At 50.2% G+C, this 20,178-nt stretch overlaps 1 protein-coding gene across 5 annotated transcripts in view; it reads right to left on the bottom strand.

Annotated features, from left to right (window-relative positions):
* The window catches only part of LOC147897970 (uncharacterized), a 196,590-nt gene that overhangs the window by 118,098 nt on the left and 58,314 nt on the right, over positions 1 to 20,178 (bottom strand). The window lies entirely within an intron of this gene.

Raw genomic sequence — 20,178 nt, 5'->3', positions numbered from 1 at the left:
CGGATGTGAAAGCAAGCAGGTCAAACCCCAAGAAAACTGAATAAGATTAAAGAGATAAGTTGATGTCAATGTTGAGGATTCAGCTCAACATCATGTTTTTATTGTGCATAGTGCTAACACAAAAGATTGCTAAAAAGGAAAGAGGGTTGGAAACCCTAGCCCTAAAAGTATTTGTATATATTCATTCTTTTCAACTAATCTGGAGTATAGTTAGTTGTTTGTCATGTGCTCTCTAGTTGTGCCCCCTCTTCCTCTTCATAATGGTTAATGGTATTGGAGCTCTCCATGCCTTCCATTGAGCCATTGTATCCCTTGTGTGAGGTGAGAGAGTGTGAGCATTATTGAGATCTTCTTTGTTGAGAAATATTAACATCTTCGGAAGGCCTGGTGGGCCTATGAGACAAGTACAATCCAAGGGTAACTAGCGACTATGGGCTGAAGCAAAGGGCTCACTAGGGCCCTTGTTGAGTGATATGATAAAAAGCTTAGAGAAACTCAAAACTCCAAAACTAAACTAGTGCTCAAAAAACATAGCTAGGTGCCATAGTGGCTCTCTTGTGAGTTGCAAAAATAAAGCATACCTGTGTTTGTCAGGTTGTCTGTCGTTATGGAGGGGGTGTGGTCTCCGTGATCTTTGTACCAAAGGGCCATATCAAGAGTGACACCTCGTCAGCTCAGACGGTCCCCCCCTCTAAGTAAAGCTGGGATGGGTTGAACCTCCATCGTGGATGCTTTGGTCAACCTCTGTATTGAGCGTGGTCTCTGCATCTTTGGCTCAACCACCCCTCATTGTCTCTTCCCACTGATCCATACTACCCTCATATCAGTTATTTCCTCCTCCTCTACTCCACTATGTCTTGGGGCTGACTTGAATGCATAGAAATCTATGACATGTCGTTGACCTCATCAGGCACCACTCCTCTACTTCAGGGATGACTCCACTCTACTGCCAGACATTGACCTTGAGGAGGCAGGTATGCTACGAGTTTCGGCTGACAGACGAGGACCGCTCACATCTTATGGGCAGACCCTATTAGACCTCGGCAGGATGCATGATCTTCTTATCTACAATGGTCTTTATAGATGGCCCGCTTCATGTGGTTTCACTTGCTTTCCACATGGGGGAGACTTCAGTGTTGTGGACTACATCATGGGATCCCCTGCCTTCACTTCTCGCATCACTGACTTTACCGTAGCACCTCTCCCTCCAGGGGCTGACCATACCTATCTTTTCTTTAGCATTTCTACCCCCTGCCACATAGCACTTTCTACCCCGTTGAGTTCTTACTCCACCTACCATGATATACTCTATCTCACCCATCCACAAGGCAGGGGATCCCATGAACCCGGAGAACTACAAGACCATTATGATTGGACATGTCATGTCCAAGATCTATGCATCTATACTTGATTATGAGGTCAGCAGATTTGCAGAATGTCGAGGACTCAGAGCAACGGGACAGGCCGGTTTCAGACAGGATCATGGGACCATGGACCATATTCTCGCATTCAGATGTATCATCAAGGAGGCGAGGGCACAGAAGCAGAGGGTTTACTGTTGCTTTGTGAAATTTCGCAAGGCATTTGACACCATTCCGAGAGCCTGCCTCATACGATGCCTACAGGATTTGGGTTATGACTAGGAGATCATTTGGGCTGTCATGGCACTTTATGAGCGAGTTTCAGGCAGAGTCCGGATAGGGTCGAGATGGACAAACGAGATCATGAGCACTATCGGGGTCAAACAAGTGTGCCCATTATCACCTACCTTGTTTGGCCTCTACATCGACGAGCTCAAGACAGTGACGCAGGCACAGGGTGGGGTAGGTTGCTCTCTCGCGGACACACGCTGATCTGGATTTTACTTTACGCAAATGACGTGGTTCTCTTGTCCTCCTCAGTAGAGGGGCTCCAGAGACACCTTGACGCACTACAATCCTTTTGTGAGTCTCATGATTTGAAGGTCAACTTGGGTAAAACCAAGGTTATGATTTGCAATACATCTCGAGTCGTCATGCGCGATGAGCATTTTGCATTTGATGGGTCCCCTGTTGAGGTAGTTTCATCATACACTTATCTTGGGGTCGTCTTCTCCGGACCCATCTTCACCATGAGACCCGCGATGCATACACGCCTGAGCAGAGGATATGCTTCATTGGCTAGACTAGAGAGACGGTGCTTCGCTCTCACTTTCAGGATCCACGAACCAAAGGGTTTCTTTTGAACTCCTTGGTCCGCCCAGCAGGGATGTATGGCAGTCCATGTTGGGGGCCAGACTTGTCAGATACAGAGTGGGCCAGGGTGGAGCGGCTACAGATTCTCATGCTATCACGGATGATCCGTGGTAAGCCATCCGTCCCTCACCGGATCATTCGGGCGGAGTTTGGATCACCCCCATTACAGCTAGATGCCGCATTTCAAGTCATTACGTATCTATACCGAGTCAGGGAGTATGGGGACTACACATCCGAGCGTAGCAGGATACCATGGCTAGCACTGTCCTCTTCTATGGCACTTGCAGCAGGGGGAGACCAGAGGTGTTGGTATGCACGCACAGAGAGATGGTTTGCAGGGCTAGGGCTCCACATGGACAGATTACCTCCTTTCCAGTATAGCATGGATGCTCCTTTCTCTCCCCTCCTCTCACATGAGGTCAACTAGGTTATACGTGAGGATCTACTATAACTACACACATTCCGGACTTGGTTGGGCCCGAGTGATCTTCCAGTGAAGCTGGGCTTCTATAGAGATCACCTCTTACATATCATAGCGGAGGGTTTCATTGATCCACCAGGATACACGCAGATTCACCTACCCTGCTCGTTGAGGATCTCTGCAGTTCCGGGTCTCCTCACACAGACTTCGTATTGAGAGTGGCCGAGTAGAGCGGTTACCCAGGGAGAGGCGCATATGCACACTGTGTGACATGCAGGAGGTTGAGACAGAGGAGCACTTCATCTTCAGGTGTCCTGCTTACTATCAGATCCGAGGGCGTTTCTACTGCCTCTTCAGAGATAGTTATGGGATGTTGGCCCGTGTCCTCTCCTACCCAGACCAGCGATGCTTGGCTGGTTTCATTCATGAGATGCTCAGACACCGCGATAGGATACTCCAAGCATGGAGACAGGAGCAGCCTTCTCCCTCGACTGATACCTCTCAGAGCTCTATCACGGAGTTCTTTCAGCCAAATCACATAGATCCCCTCGAGGCGAGACCTCGACATGACCGTGACCCGATGACCGTGACCCGGAGCCTGTCACCCAATAGCTCAGACAAAGGGTTGACTCACCGATCACACCTGGGGACATCCCCTTCTTGTTTAGGGTCGGAGCCCGACTGATGGGGGTCACAATGGCCTTGGTTAGATGCAGAGCTACGACCAGGAGACGTACGAGGACTGCACTCTTGAGGGGGCGACAACGTTCTATTGCTGACCTCATGCCTCCACTTTCACAGCCTCATCCATCCTGATGCCCTGTTGCTGACGATGATGATGATGATGATGATGGTATGATGATGCCAACGATGATGCTGAGATTGATATATATATAGTCGCGATATGACTTTGTGGTACTTAGGACTTAGTACAGCCATTTTGCATTTTTTTGCATTCTGCATTGGTGTGGATGCTCGTCTAGTAGCTCCACTACCATAGCTCACTATATCAGGTTTTTCAGTCTCATAGACCCATCGATCTTCCGAAGACTTTAATACACTTTCTTTCTTTCTTTCTTTCTCTGTCTTCCATGGCTGCCACAATAGGGCCTCTCTGTGTCGCCAGCAACACAGACCTGGTTGTGAAAGTGAATCAGCTAAGAGAGTGGCCCAAAACCATGCCCCACTTGAAAACGACAATGATACCGTCCTCGGATCTCATAGCAAACTAGGCAGGTACATAAAAAATACTCCCCTATCTCCACCTCTGCCAACCTGCACAACCTACAAATCTGCTACACTCTAGGCATATCTGTGGCTCTCCCTACCTCAATCCTCACCTGATGTGACAAGAGCCGTATTTGTTCGATGGCAAATCCTCAATGCTATGAGATCATTAGTCATTTGGATAATGAGGTTGGATAATCACCCCATCCTCTGATACTCTCAAGCAGTGGGTCGCGATGGAATTGGATCTTGGTGGGGAACTCCTGCCCACCCCGCCAGGTCTATGATGTATAGAGTTGGAATAGATCCAACTGTGTTGATCTCATCATGCGGAATATGGGGATCAAGGGCATCCCAGCTATATGCAAAGGTCTTATGCTCTAGCCGAGATAGCATGACCTCGGAAAGATCGGTGGGCATTTTCTCTTAGATGACCGACTTTTGTAATATTTTATGTGCGTAAATAAAATGGTCAAGGGAAGTAACTGCCAAGGTCCTAGGTGAGGGTGTATTGGCATCGACTAGGTGGTTCTGAGTGCTCAGGCCTAGGTGCACCTAAATGTGTAAAAATGCCAAGGGGCAAATGTTTAAATTGTGCCCCAAGAGAGGGGTAAATGGTGTACCAAGCTAAAGGTCTAGAATGATGACATGTGGCAGAGGGAACCATCTAGGGAACTAAGGGCTTGTGGATAAGCATGAATGAAGAAAATTACGTATCTTTTGATGCTTGCAGTCTACAAGAGAGGCCTCCCCGCTCCTGCGAATGCTCCCACCCCTCCCCGCTCCCGTCTACCTCCCTCGCGCTGCGCGGCCCCCTCCCCCCTTCCGCTCCTCCCTCTCCGCCGCTTCTCCGCTCGCAGCTGTCGCGCCTCCCCCCGTCCCCCTCTCCTCCTTCTCCGCCCGCCATCCGCCCCCCCCCCCCCCCCCTCCTTCCTTCTCCGTCCCTCCACCCTTCCTCGCCTCCCCTCCCTCGCGTTGCGCTACCACCCCCCCCGCCCCTCTCCTCCCCCTTCCCCACCCTTGTGCCACGCTGCCCCCCCCCTTCCCCTCCCTCCTCTCCTCCTTGCTTCCCCGCCCCCCCTCGCGTCGCACTGCCACACCCTCGCCCTCCTCCCTCCCCTTCCCCGTCTTGCGCCGCGCTGCCACCCCCCCCTTCCTCCTCCTTTCCTCCCCTCCCTCGCCATTCTCTCCCCACTCTACCACCTCTCCTCCCCCCGCTTCCTCGTACATCTCCATCCCTCCCTCTTCCCTCCCCCGCCTCCGCCCCATTCCTCCCTCCCTCGCCTCTGCCACTTCCTTTCCCCCGCCTTTTGGAGCTTTCGCTGTTTGTCGGTGCGGTATGGCGGCCGTAAGTCCGGAACCGGTGGCCCAGACGGACCCCCCCCCCCTCAGCCTACCTCATAACACATCAGGTCTCCTTGGTGAAGCAGGCCGCCACTGACTTTTCCCAGACGTCCGTTTATGGGAGAGTCATTGGCTACGCCCCTTCACGAGCAGACATCAGGGACTGGTTGCACTCCACCCTTTACCTTGAGGACAGCCACATTGAGGAGGTCGCACTCATGGGATGTGGTATCTTCTGGCTCAAGCTCTCCTCAGCACAGGCTGCGAGCGATATGGTCAGACGGTCCCCTACCTCTGTGGGTGGGAAGATCATCCTTATGGTCCCATGGTATAGGGGTTTCAGTGTAGCGGACTTCGATGCCCGCTTCCGCATTCCCCGCCATCCAGTTACCCTCATCTTCCCAGGCCTCGCAACAGAGCTTCGCCCAATCATCAAGGACTTGAGGGCGCACTTTAGCTGGCTCATGCAGGACACCTTCGTTGATGCGGCGGCAACCCAAGGGGTGCCATGTGTCAAAGTGGCAGTCCTAGATCCGCAGAGTATCCCCTCGGAGTTCGAGATTGAGACGGACACAGGTGTGGTGATGCAGCGCATTATGGTCACTCGTCGTCCAGGTCAGTGTCTGAGATGCCATGGCTTCGGGCACCAGGCGCGCTCTTGCCCTCACTTCACGAGGATAGAACCTCAGATGGCCCCCATCCAGGCAACTCAGGATCCCCCCCGCCAGGCATCAACACCCCCTCCCGAAGGGGAAGGCTGGACTGAGGTCAAAAGGAAACGGAAAGGAAACAAAACAGTAACAAAAAAGCCCCCCCCTCTCCAGTAAGACACCCCTGTGGTCACCAGTCAGCAGCAGCCCGGTAAGGGGAAGGAGAAGGTCAGCCAGCCTCCCCCTCATCCTTCACCCCGCCCCCCCCTCCTCCCCCCTCCTCCTCGGTTCCTCCATCTCCCCCCCCTCCGGGACCCCCCCGGCACCTTTGGTTTCAGCCCCCCCCTCTCCCTCGAGCATGTTCCCATGGGAACCCCCCCATCCGCCTGCGGCCCCGAAGCCAGCACAGACCTCCTCCGCGCCTATCCCCCCTGGCCCAGTGGAGGGAGAGGCCCTTCCCCGCAGACAGCCAGCACCACTCCAGCTCCTTCGACAGCCAGCACCCCTCTTTCTGGTATTGACTCCTCATCTTTGTCCCCCCACCCAAGGGCACCTCCTAGAGCTCTACCTTTGGAGTTTTATCGAGCAGGACCTTGGGATTACTTGGATGCAGCTGCTATTGGCTCCTTCCCTGCATGCCTAGACAACAGCATCTTCTTCCTCCGAAAGGGGGCGCCTACTTAGGCATCCTCAATATTTATGCCCCGACCGATCTTAGACGGAGAGCCGCTTTCTGGAGCTCTTTGACAGACTTGTTGCCAAAGATGGATTCTTGGATTGTAGGAGGGGATTTCAATAACCTTGAGACTTTAGAGGATCAGCAGGGACGGGGCCCAGAGTTCCTCGGTATAGCTCAGGTGGAGCAGGCAGAATGGGACTCCTTCTTGTTCGCTGTGGGAGGACGGAATAGTTGGAGGGAGCCTTCCTTTTGCAGATGGACAGGGAGCCTGGACTTCTCTTGGGGTTACAGGAGGGAGGGAGGTAGACTTTTGGAGCGGTTGGACCGTTTCTATGTCAGTGATTGGGCGATAGGCAGAGGTGGAGAGTCAAGGGTGGTTCCAGGGACAACCCTCTTTGACCATGCCCCAGTCATCCTAGTCCTGGACTCAGCCTCTCATTCCTTACCTCCCCGCTCATGCCGGATCCCAGACTCCATCTACTCCAGAGCAGCGGTTCGCAGTAGGATAGTGGACCTGTGGGAGCAGGATTGGGACCCCATGGGGGATATGGCAGCTCAGGTAGCTCAGGTTCTTGCCGAGTCTAGTCTCATATGCCAGCAGGAGGCGACTTTGGTCAGGCAGCAGTGGTGGGCGAAGGAGAGGGGTCTCAGACGAGACCTTGCCTCGATACAGCGGATGCAGCAGTCTTCTCCAGGCTCTGAGAAGCTCAGACGACAGGAGGTTAGAGCCCGAGCCATGTTAGAGGAGATCACCCAGCGACGCTCAGAGTTCTCGTTTCATGCTTCCAAGTCATTTTGGGCTAGGAAAGGCGACAGGATGTGCAAACAGTTCTTCAGGACTCATGGCCAGAGGTCAGCAAGGGAACAGCTCCGATCTCTTAGAGCGCAGGATGGTAGTGTCAGGACAGATCCAGACGAGGTCAAGGACTTGGCAATAGATTTCTACAGATCCCTGTTCCAGCAGGAGCCCCCAGACCCTCGTGCCCGCCGATGCAGGGAGGAGGTGTGGAGGTATATGCTGTCGCTCGTGCAGCCTAGCATGAGTGAAACCCTTCTCGCCCCATTCACCGTGGCAGAGATGCAGGATGCTGTGAGCGATATTGATGGGCAGAAATGCCCAGGTGAGGATGGGCTCTCTAGAGCTTTCTTCACCACCTTCTGGGAGCAGATCCACCAGCCCTTGCTCGCAGCCTTCCAGCATATCTTCTCCAGCGGACAGATGCCAGAGAGCCTTGCAACAGGCTTGATTTGCCTCATCCCCAAAGGGGGGGACCGTCAGGAGATCAGACAGTGGCGCCCTATCACCCTCCTCCCGACTGCCTATAAAATCCTCGCCAAGATGATCAGTAGCCGCATCCGACCCTTGCTACATGACTTGATCCATGACACCCAGACCAGTTTTGTCCAAGATCGCAGCATTTTGGACAACATCTTCACATTCTCAGAGGCGACGGAGTGGGCCCAGGATAGTGGCCAGCACCTTGCCATACTCCTTCTTGACTTTGAGAAGGCGTACGACAGGGTAGACTGGTCCTTCTTGGAGGACACACTTTCTCGGTTCGGTTTCCCGGACGAGTGGATCAGAGGTATTGCTAGCCTCTACAGATCGGCCTCTGCCGGGTTATCATCAGTGGCAAGATGGGGGAGAGATTCACCCTCGAGTGCTCGGTACGTCAGGGTTGCCCGCTTGCGCCCTACCTCTTCCTATTTTTTGCGGAGGCCATGACTCACTTCCTATGAGCCCGTACCACTGGTCTTCGAGGGATGCGCCTCCCTATTCGGGATGATGCAGAACTTCTGGATTCCGAGTATGCAGACGACACGGCCCTGTATGTGCACGATGATATCGAGTCACTAGAGTGAGTGACACTGTCTTTAGAGGTTTTTTGCCTAGCCGCTGGGGCGAAAATCAACTGGCATAAGTCAGTTGGTTTTCTTACGGATCCGGGAGCCAGTTCACAGTGGGGTAATTTCCTGGGGTTTCGCTGGATCCCTAGAGGACAGACGACACGTTACTTGGGATTCCAGGTAAGACTGGATATCACACCGGCTCAGCAGTTCCTACCGGTCCTAGTTTCCATACGACGGAAGCTAGCTTCTGGAGCACGGCTCTGCTATCTCTGGCAGGCAGGGCCCTTGTGGTCAATCAGGTCCTTCTAGCCACCGCTTGGTACGTGGCTTCTTGCTGGTGTTTCTCGAGATCGTGCGTAGCCCAGCTGAGGAGACTAGTGCGGAACTTTATGTGGTCTGGCTCAGATGGTTCTGGCACCACCAGAGCCCGGGTCGCCTGGCAGACGGTCATTCTCCCCCAGACAGAGGGCGGTCTTGGCATCATAGATCCAGAACTGCAGAGTCAGGCATTACTTGGCAAGTTAGTCATCCGCGGTCTGACCCCAGGAGGGCAGACGTGGAAGCTCTTGCTTCAACATGGTCTCAGCGCGTGCATCCCCTAGAGAGGGGGCGATTGGCAGCCGTCCAGTGGATTTTCACTTCAGCCCTGCTGACTTAGCCCCGTTCCCCCTTCCTCCGCGGCCTCGTCTCGGTCTGGAGGAAGTTGCGGCACAGCCTCTCTCAGGTTCCCCCCAGCTGCCGAGAGGAGGTAGACAGACAGCCCCTGATCTGGAGCAGCCAGGTGACAGATGATACAGGTCGCCAGCTTGGAGAGAGATCCCATATCCCATGGGCGCTCCGGGCGCGTGGGCCTGCGCGCTCGCTCCAGGTTTGGAGGGACGTCTGTAGCCAGTTGGGCCCAGGCGAGCTGGCAGCAGCAGTAGGTACGGCACGTGGGATCCAGGCTCGACGAGCGGAGATTGATGTTGCCATTCCTGCAGGTTGGAGGATTCCAGTGATCACCAGACAGCTCTTCCCAGGAGATGAGAGGTGGCTAGGGCAGTCCACACCCCGCGGCATTCCTTTGGTGGTTGCAAGCCTTTTCTCGGACTCCTCGATCCACTTCTTCTCCGTCGCCGATGGTAGCCGTCTCCAGAGCAGAGAGGCCATGATCGACCCCCAGCTTCCCTGGCAGCGCCTTCGCATCATAGGGCTGCAAGGGAAAGCGTGGCATATAGACCCCCTGATTATTCAGGACCAGGACTGGAGACTCTGGATTTGGGAGGGTCGCTCCTTGACAGAGGTGGAGTGGGACCCAGGGGAGTGGCGCTAACCACCACTGGAGACCTCAGAGAACCCTACCCCCTTCTTCTCATACAGTGCGCGTACCGGTAGGCGTGCTCTTGGGGCTCTCTAGCGCAGGCTACCCACCCAGGCACATAGTTGGTATGCCCAAGGGATATCTCTGGTTTTTCTTCGTACATTTTGGAAGACTCTTTGGGCAAGTTGGCGGCCGAGGAAGATCTCTTATTTTCTTTGGATGGTGGTCCACAAGGGGCTACCAGTTGGGAGATAGCTGAGGCAGATGGGGCAGGAGGGGCACTGCCAGATGTGTTTTCAGGAGGAGTCGTCCCTGAAGCATTGCCTTTGGAGCTGCTCGCATGCTCAGACAGTGTGGAAGGGAGTCATGGGGATCTTAGCGAGGGTTGCATCCGAGCTAGGACCGGTCACTTGGGGAGCCGTTTGCTAGTGCAGCACCGAGATGGGACATCACTTGGCTTATGAGTTCTCCCGGCAGGATCCAGTTTTCTTCATCACGCAGGCCACATGGGCATACATGGACAGCTTCCCTTGGCATCTGACAGAGACAGATGCAGGAGCAGGAGCGATGACTCGGCACCCAGTTTGGGAGATCATAGGAAGTATTGTAGGCTGGCATATCTGGACTTCCAGATGTGCGCAGACCCTAGGAGATCAGGTTTCCTATGCTACCCAGACCCTAGCGGATATCTGGAGCACGATCATTCACACGCTCAAGGGTTAGTGGGATTAGATTCAAGGGGAGACCCGAGCAGGGAAGGAGAAGCGACGGCGCTTCCTTTGCGACTGGGACCATCAAGAGCTGCTCTTCCAGACTCTGCTCAGAGTCTTTAGTGGCATTACTCCCCCCCACCGTGGCTGTTTGTCCACACTCAGATGATTATGCCCTGAGAGGCTTGTAATTATTTTGTTACCACGGTCTGTATCCGTTTTGTGATTACAGCCCGTTGGCCTTTAGGCCTTCTTGTACTCCCGTTTTCAAGCAATATAACTAGCACTACTTTTTGCGCAAAAAAAAAAAAAGAGAGGCTGGGATGAAAAATATGATGCCAGTGCCTGTGATTGTGAATTAGCCAGTGAATCAATGAAAACCAGAGCGTTTAGAAAGTGTATGTATCATTTGGTATCAGAGCCTCATGTTGGACGAAGGGATCGCGTAGGGATGTGAGCGCAGAGAGCTGCTTCCGTTGATGGAGCAGCTGAGCCGTTGATGGATTTGCTACAGGAGCGGGTACAGCTGTCGCAAGGCAAGGTTCTCGTAGGCGGGTGATAGAAGAGCAAACTGAATCCGTTGGACCTAGGAAGGTGCGTGGTTGACTGGCTCGACGAGGTGCGGCGAGGAGCGCAGGGCGTGCATCACCTACCGTAGCTACACGGCCGCAGGCTTTAGTGGTATTACGCAACGGAATTCGGGATATTGCAGGGACGTATGGCTCACATAGCCAGGCTAAGAGTGGAATTGGTTCGGTCGACAAGCCATCGAGCAGTTCTTCAAGGTGGCTGCGCATCTGGGATGTGGTGTCGTCGTTAGAGACGTGGCTACGTATTGGACGCTCTGTCAGCTGTGATGAGCTCAGCCAGTTTGCAATCGAGTGGAGTAATCGACGTGTTCCAACAGATGTTGCTTGACACGTTTCGCGTCTAATTGAATAGCGACCGTGTGAGCCAGAAGCTCACGCAGTGGAACGTGATCAGTAGATAGCATGTTGTGATTGATTTCACTGGACATTCCGGAAACTTCAAAGTATAGAATACTGACGAGGGAGCGGAATTCTGGGTTTGTCAGCACTCCTGAGGTGCTAGAGCGAGTCGGCGATGTTGAAATGGAGCTGATATAACTCTTCATCAAAGGAAATCGGGACATCTGCATTACGTGGAGCTTCCAGGGAGCATCATTTTTTCCTTCTAATAAAATTTCAGTTTTCAGTGTGCAGTCTATTATTCCTGTACAGCAAAAGGGAATTTGAAGTGGATTGGAAAAAAAAAAAAAAACTATTTTCCCTTTTAAAAGAATGGAAGCGGAGGGACAAGATTCCAGAGTAAATCCTGGTGAATCTAGAGCGCGATATACGCAAGAAATGTCCCATCACACAACACCTACTCTGGTGGGTAGGATTTCTGTATTAGAAGATGCTTTACAGCAGATCATGAACCAGGAGCTTCAAGTGAACGCTAGTCAAAATGAAATTAGGGAGATGGTGCAAGCCTTGTCGGCTAGACCATCTAGAAATGAAAAGGGCAAAGCTTCAGCAGAGCCAGAGCCCAGTATACACTTGTCGGAACGTGCGTAGGTCAAGGTACCTAATATTGCTAATTATAGACCGGAAAAGTACGCTGGTCGAATGACCGAGCGCAATTCTGATGTGATCGAGGTTTGGTTACACAAGTGGGAAGAAGCCTTCGCCATTTGTGAAATCAGATCTGATCTAAAGAAAATCCGCGAGACCACTCACCTGTTTATTGAGGCAGCGGATAGATGGTGGATAAAGCAATAGAAAGATCAAGTTGCCCCTGCCACCTGGGAAGGGTTTAAGGCTCAATTTAAGAAACACTTTCTTCCACCTGACGAAGAGTCCCGAGCTTGGGATGCTTATAGAAACCTTCGCCAGAGGAATTTGTCGGTGGCAGAGTACACTGACAAGTTCAGGGAATGTGTTATGAAAATAACAGACCCTCTCCCTATGTCGGTTCAGTTGAAAGACTATATCTATGGACTGAACGACAAGATTAAAATGGAAGTTCGGGCTAAATATGTGACTACATTAGATGAATCTATTGCAGTAGCCGTGAACTATGAGGATGCCAGAGGCAGACCTAGTGGGTTTGTGCAGGCAGGGACTCAGCATGAGTACCCGAGAAAAGGGGGATTTAAGAGGAAATGGACTTCAAAGACAAGTGTCTTGCAGCCAAGTGGCCAAACCAAGCAGGTGAAGCCGGTTGAGGGACAAGCAAAGACAAGTACCACCATTGGGGTGAAAAGAAAAGTAACTCCAATGGCAGCCCGGGCTTGGTCAAAGTCCTCGTTGACCCCTGAGCAAAAAGAGAGAGCTAGAAAAGAAGGATTGTGCTTCGGCTGGCTTCAGCGACATCAGTGGAAAGATTGTCCACTAAACAAAGACCGTCGCACGGCCAATATGATAATATCTGAATGCGACACGGAAATGCAGGAGAGTCCCAATGCGGAATACATGCAGATGCAATTGGCGGGACTCATTTGCACCCAGTGTTTCATGTTTCTCGTTTAAAGAAATTTTTGCATATAGGTGACTCACTAATCGAAGGTGTTGTTTTGTTTCACGAGATAGAGGATAATGCAAGACGCAAACCAACAAGAATCCTGGACCGAGGAAAAATGCAAGTGCGCAATCGGAAGATACCCACGGTGTTGGTTGCATGGCAGGGTCTACCTCTATCAGAAGCTACCTGGGAATCTGTATACCAGTTACGGAGAGTGTTCCCAGATTTCATCATCGAGGACGCTGATGCTTGAAGAGGAAAGGAATGTTATGCTCTAGCCGAGATAGCATGACCTCGGAAAGATCGGTGGGCATTTTCTCTTAGATGACCGACTTTTGTAATATTTTATGTGCGTAAATAAAATGGTCAAGGGAAGTAACTGCCAAGGTCCTAGGTGAAGGTGTATTGGCATCGACTAGGTGGTTCTGAGTGCTCAGGCCTAGGTGCACCTAAATGTGTAAAAATGCCAAGGGGCAAATGTTTAAATTGTGCCCCAAGAGAGGGGTAAATGGTGTACCAAGCTAAAGATCTAGAATGATGACATGTGGCAGAGGGAACCATCTAGGGAACTGAGGGCTTGTGGATAAGTATGAATGAAGAAAATTATGTATCTTTTGATGCTTGCAATCTACAAGAGAGGCTGGGAGGAAAAATATGATGCCAGCGCCTGTGATTGTGAATTAGCCAGTGAATCAACGAAAACCAGAGCGTTTAGAAAGTGTATGTATCAAAAGGCCGGGAGGCGGTCCATCTGAATACATTGACTAGCAAACCATTTGGATATGTGTGAGTACCACGTTGTGCTAAACCCCCTCTTTGGCTAGTCATCTCGATGACTCTAGTGCCAACCTCAACAATCTGGATGACTTTAGTGCCAACCTTGGTAGTCTCTAACTAGGTAAGACCCAAACCCTGTGAAGATATGTCACCGTCTCAAAGATGGCATCAATCGGATTGGTTGCATGGTGATCTCTGTCTATATGATCTGATGGGGGAAGGACTGAGGGCTTACTCCGAATCATTCTTGATCTCATAATCACCTGTAACCTCTTGAATCACCACTAATTGGTACCCCGATAGGTCACTCCCCCAAAAGGGTGTCGAATGCATGGTTGTCCGCCTCATAAGTGTATCAAATAGACACCCCTTCATCAAGGGTCTTGGAAATGTGCTTGAAAACATCGTCTCTCTAGCTCAACTAGAGCTTCCTGCCCTCATATAAGTCATGCTATGGCTGCATGGGTCATCGTGAAAACTGACCCCATAAATACTGCCCCCAGATAGGTGTATGACTGCATGATCTTCATTCTCTTCCTCTTTAGGTAAACTTGTGTCGATGGAGTATTGTCCATGAGGCGTTGAAAATCATGACCTTGGTCTTTAAAAGGCTGACTGTCAAGTCTCTCTCTCTGCAAACACCCTCTAGGGTCTCTAGACATCTCTGTAAGCTTGTTGCTAAAGAGGATAAGCAGACTATGTCATCTACATAGAACAATATTTGTATCATTAAATCGGCAAGCAACGATCTCTCACCTCCTAGGCGGTCGATGAAGGTCATGATCTCGTCAAAGTGTGGGTGAGAGGGAGCATCCCTGCTTCAATTCAATCGTCCTCTCAACAACAATCTAATAGGCCTCCACGGGCACATACCCTCCCTTCGACGGACTCATACAAACTCATCACCCCCCAAATCATGTCTCCTGGGATTCGCATCTCATGAAATCGTCTAATCATGCAGGATCGTAAAACTATGTCAAAGTACGTTAGAAAGTCTACAAAGCAAGCATCGACTTTATGGGATCTTGATCTTGATCTCGCCTCCTTGATGATGGCCCATAGAGTGAAGATATGGTTCCTAGTGGTATGCTACCTTCAAAATCCAGCCTGCCCCAAAGCCTGTTGTCTCTGTGTAGGAACAATTGAAGGACACTCACAAAGAAGGGAAATGGGCTGTCTATAGAGATGGAAAAGCATTTATCAAAGATTTTAAATCCAAAACCAAGGACTCTTAGTCTTAAATTGATGTAATACAGGCTGACTATCTCACCTAGTATAATGCAACTTATCTATAATAACTTTGGAAGTGGTATATGCACTCCCAAGAGACTCTCAGTCTATACCCTTTTGATGTGTGTGCTTTGTCTCATAGTCCCGCGAGGGCTTCTAAAGACGTTAATATATATATATATCTTTCTTTCTCTATCTAGTACTGATCCATAGATCTTGGCTAATGTGTAACAAAACATGAGAGTACGGTAGTTCCCAGTGTCCATGGGATCCATTGCATTGTGTATCGGCGCGATGCTAGTGGTGCCTTAAGTAGGGGGGAAGCCGTGACACATAGCATGATTGAATATTTGCGTTGAGATCGAGGCCAAGAGCTTTTGTTCATGTGCAAAGTGCTCAAACCGCAGCCTCGCATGGTCCCGGGCTCTCTAGTTGTGGAGCCAATGCAACGCAGCTTGCACATTCTGTGCGGTGAACAAAATGGATGTGGTGGACCTAGACAAGGCGGAAAAGTCAAGTGGTGCATGGATCAGGAGACATCATAGAGTGATCTCGTAGTGTGCCAGACACCTAGATCTATGATGGGAATAGGTGGCTTTTCCTCAGAGAGAATACCCCATGCAATAGTGGGTCCCCTCCTCAAAAGGACCGCATCACCTCATCCATCCTGTGCAAGAAGAAAGCCCGCTTGTGGCGTTTTGAGGAATCCCCCATGCAATAGTGTGCAACACCGAATCAGTACAGCATAATCATAGAAACTCTAATACATAAGAATGTCCAAGCCCATAGGTAAGGATGAAAGTTGTGCGGTGGCATCAATGCAATGATCCTTTGGAACTGGCAAAGGGATCAAGCTCAAGGGGGAGCCCGGTGATGTACGAGAGTGCAAGGGCATAAAACCTGTCTGATGGAACGCTGGCAATGAGATCGGTCTGTGTCGTCCGTTGTGGTCTCCTAGCTATTCCCTTGAGTCGAACAGGTGCAACTATCACCCCCATCGGCCAAGTTCTAGTGAACATGGAGGGGAGATCCCCAAGCCTGATCTGTCCATTAACGCATACTTTTCCTTCACGTGCGTACCGTGCACATGGAAATTTGGGCATTTGACCTTACCGACAAAACATACGGTGTCGCGGATGCACTTCATACTTGACCATATTATGGAAACCACTTGCCTTAAGATGCCCGTCAAGTTTGGCACCCATCGGACAAGTTCACATATCAATGTTGTAGGCCGATCCGTATTTTTCCTTCACGTACATACTATGCACATGGAATTTGGGGCATTTGACATTCCCGACTAGACATGTACGATGTCGGATGAACTTCATACTTGGCAAGATCATGGAAACCACTTGCCTTAAGACTTTAACCTATTGGTGAGTTTGTTGTGTCTCTCGGCCCCGTTGTCTCCCAAGGGCTTGCTAGTCTGTGCAATCTAGTTGGAAAAACTCAGTGATCATGCTTTGAGTGGGTTTTGGCCGTACATCCCGATCTCGCCTATGTGTCCTGAGCAAATGCTCTCTATGTTAGATGACCTCATGAATGGCAATCACCAAACATCTCTAACTGAGTAAGACAGGAAACTGGAGAGGGGACAAAAACATAGTTACTAGGGAACGTGCACGCCAACACAACGCCAACATCCTAGGGAACGGGAACGCCAAAATCCTAGGGGACGGGAACGGGAAGGGAATGCCACAACACCATACTCATTAAAAACACACTATCTGCACAACTGCTTTTGGACGAAATTTGGAGTCAGGACAAAAACAAAATCCTGATGATAGATGAATCGAGACTCCAAATTCAGAGCGAGGAACTTAGGACATAAACAAAATCCTAATGATAGACAAGACTTAGGTTGGGGAATGGCATAGGAACGTTCCCTAGGCGTTCCATAGGTGTTCTCCAGCGTTCCGTAGCCGTTTCAGAAATCTTACGTCCGATAGGCGTTCCATAACCATTTTTGAAGGGAACGCCGCTCCAGCATTCCACAGCTATGGAACGGGGTTCCTTGGCAACTATGGACCAAAACCGTCCCTAAAAAGACATGGTAACGACCTCAGATCTCACAGTACACGGGGCATCTACAAGCAAAGAGCTCCTTTGATTTGATCTCCTACTGATCACAAAGAGTACAGATGCGGCCTTCTCTAGGTATGCCCTCAGCCCGCTCACTCTTAATGTGTAGTCAATGCAAGAAGACACAGAACTGCCCGATACGTATATAGTCTGGTGGGTCAATGAAGGCCTCCTTGAAAAACCATTAGTGGTCCCTATACAAATTGAGCTTCGCACAAAGATTGGGAGGTGCCAACCATGTCTTGAAAGTGTATTGCTGTAAGAGATCCTTCTAGATAACCTGGTTTACCTCATGGTTGGTGAGTGGAACAGAAGTGTCCTCATGTGGAGTCCCAAACTCTTAGACCATCTGCATGTATGTGCGTAACATCTAGTAGCTTGCATCGGCTTGAGGCATAATCCTGACTTGGCAGACATATGTGATGAACCTAGAATGTTGCATCAAGCGATCGTGGGGATGCTCCAAACTAGGCCAAAACTATCTCACGTGGAACAAACTGCTTGCTATTGATCATACGTGATAACAAGAGAACTTGGAGCCTCTCCACTCGATCCCAATCTGCCTCTAATAAGTCAGGTCCACCAGCAAGGGCTGCCATACATGCCCATTGGGCAGACCAAGGAATCAAAAAAGAAGAGACTTGGTCCAAGGAATCTGGAAATGAGAGTTGAAGCATTGCCGCTCAAAGTCTGGCAAGTACCGCGTATCCTTTGCTCAGTCTCGGCGAGCTTGGATCGCTAGTCACACATGGAAATCAAGCTAGAGAAAAGAACCCCCAAGTGTGTATAAGATGCGACAACCTCCACCAGCAACCCATCCAACATGAATTGCTCTCTGTGCATGGCTGCTCGGGATGTGTTGCAGATCATGACCTTGATTTTACCAAGGTTGAAGATCATGACCTTGATTTCACCAAGATCGACCTTCAAGTCGTGTGTCTCCCAAAAGGTATGAAATGCATCCAAATGTCCTCCACTGAGAATGAGAGTAAAACCACATTATCTGCGTATGGAGGAATCTAAATCAAGGAGCCCCCTCCAGAGCTCCTCATTGGGATAGTATTCAGATTTCTGCAGAGGCGCAGAAAAACTTTTGGAGGAAGCTCTGGAAATCCTTTAAAAATAGAAAGATCACTCTCTTCTTTTGGCTTTCTATTCATGGAGGGATTGAAGTGAACCTGTGGAGATCCAGATTCGGGGCTGACCCTACTTGTCCTCGTTGCCACGCAGTAGTTGAGTCAGTTCAGCATTGCCTCTCGGAGTGCAGACAGGCGAGGATGATCTAGAAGTGTGTTGCCAGGATTCTTTGCATATTTCACCCTTCTTCATGACTTGGGGATCAATGGCATGGTTATCTCTTACTGGCCTTCATGTGTTTTTCGAGGGACATGACTCAGACTCAGCCTTCATTATACGATGACACTCTGTGGAGTCTTGTTCTCTTTTGTCATATATGTTGGTCCACATATATGACAAAAGAGGCCCCTGCTCAGGCATACATCAACACTTCCATCCCCTTGCTCTATCGCAGAAATATTGCTAGATTCCGGACTAGATCTCACATGCTTGCAATTGAGAAGGGAGCGTGGTTGAATCTTCCGCGACATGCCAAAATATGCAGATTTTGTGACTCTCAAACAGTGGAGACAGAGGCACATATAGCTCTGCAGTGTCCCAGTTATGCACACATTAGGGAGGACTACCGGAAGTTACTAGGAGACTCCACACAGTTAACATCAGTCCTTTCCACTGCCTCGCCGGCAGCATTAGGATCTTTTGTTACCCGCCTCTTTTTGTACCGTCAAGAACTTGAAAATTCTTGACCCCTCCACACCAGAGGAGACTTTTCTTGTACACCGTTCGGGTCCCATGGGTCGTTTTCGGCCCCCCGTGGACGATAATAATTTCTACTTCTACTTCACTCCTTTCAGAGCTGCTCATGCCTCGGTAGACACATCTTGGGAGATTCTGGCAAGCATTACAGCTTGGCATATTTGGAGGGCCAGATGTACGGAGGCAATGGAGGGTTCATAGGTTCACCCTTCCCAGTCTATGGCCAGTATATGGATTGATACCATACACACATTGATTGCATCTGGGAAAGCATGCAAGGATCCTCCATAGCAACTACAACCAATAGAGATACTTTTTTCAAAGTTTGGAGAGGATCTCTGCTCTTCTCTTGAGTCTTCTTCAGGGTTGAGGTGGCATTTTCAGCCTCCACCTTGGAGTTTTGTTAGGTCCTTTTGAGCTGTTTTTTCTCTCATGCATGACATGATGTACTCCCGCATTTGAGCTTGCTCAGCGGCTTTCATTCATACATAATGAAGTAATATTTTTGAAAATAAATAAATCAAGGAGCCAACAAGAGAACAACCGCCCCCTAGTGTCCCAATGAAGGTCTTGAGCTCTCGTCTATGTAGAGGCGAAACAACAATAGGTGATAATTGATAGCCTTGATTGACCCAATAGTGCTCATGATCTCCTCTCTCCATCCCACACCAGTTGGAACCCTACCCGAGTTTCTCTCATAGTGCCATGATGGCGTAGTCGATCTCCTGACCATACCCCAGATCCTATAAGCGTCTAATGATACGAGCTCTCATCACTGTGTCAAAAGCTTTGTAGAAATCCACAAAGCGGAAATAAACCATCTGTCTCCATTCCTTGACCTCCTCAATGACAACTTTGAGTGTGAGTATGTGATCTAGAGTCACATGATCAGCCTAAAATCCTGCTTGTTCCTCGGCCTTCAGTCTTTGGAGCTCTACGAACTGGGTAACCTCTGTGTCCAGCGCTGATGTATAGATCTTGGACACAACATGCCCAATCCAAATGGTCCTGCAGTTTTCTGGGCTCATGGGATCCCCTGCCTTGTGAATGGGAGTGATGGTCTTAAGAGGTCTAGATGTGAGGGAAACCAATGCAAACCACTTGGTTAAAATGCTTTGCTAAGATCCGGTCCATTGTATCTATTCCATATATGCAGGCCCTACCTCTTGCACACTTTCCATAGCCGGTGGTGTCAAGCATGCACACTTTGAAGCTTCATAACAGCCGAGCAAAATATCATGAGGACGGCGCAAGTGCGAGAGGTCAAGTGATGGCTCGTGGGAAATATCATCATACGTGTGTGTGTAAGAC

This window comes from Dipteris shenzhenensis, chromosome 10 (genome assembly GCF_047967505.1).
Source record: "Dipteris shenzhenensis isolate YYH24624 ecotype China chromosome 10, Dip_SZ_1.0, whole genome shotgun sequence".
Taxonomy (NCBI): Eukaryota; Viridiplantae; Streptophyta; class Polypodiopsida; order Gleicheniales; family Dipteridaceae; genus Dipteris; species Dipteris shenzhenensis.
This window is presented reverse-complemented; position numbering and strand designations above follow the sequence as displayed.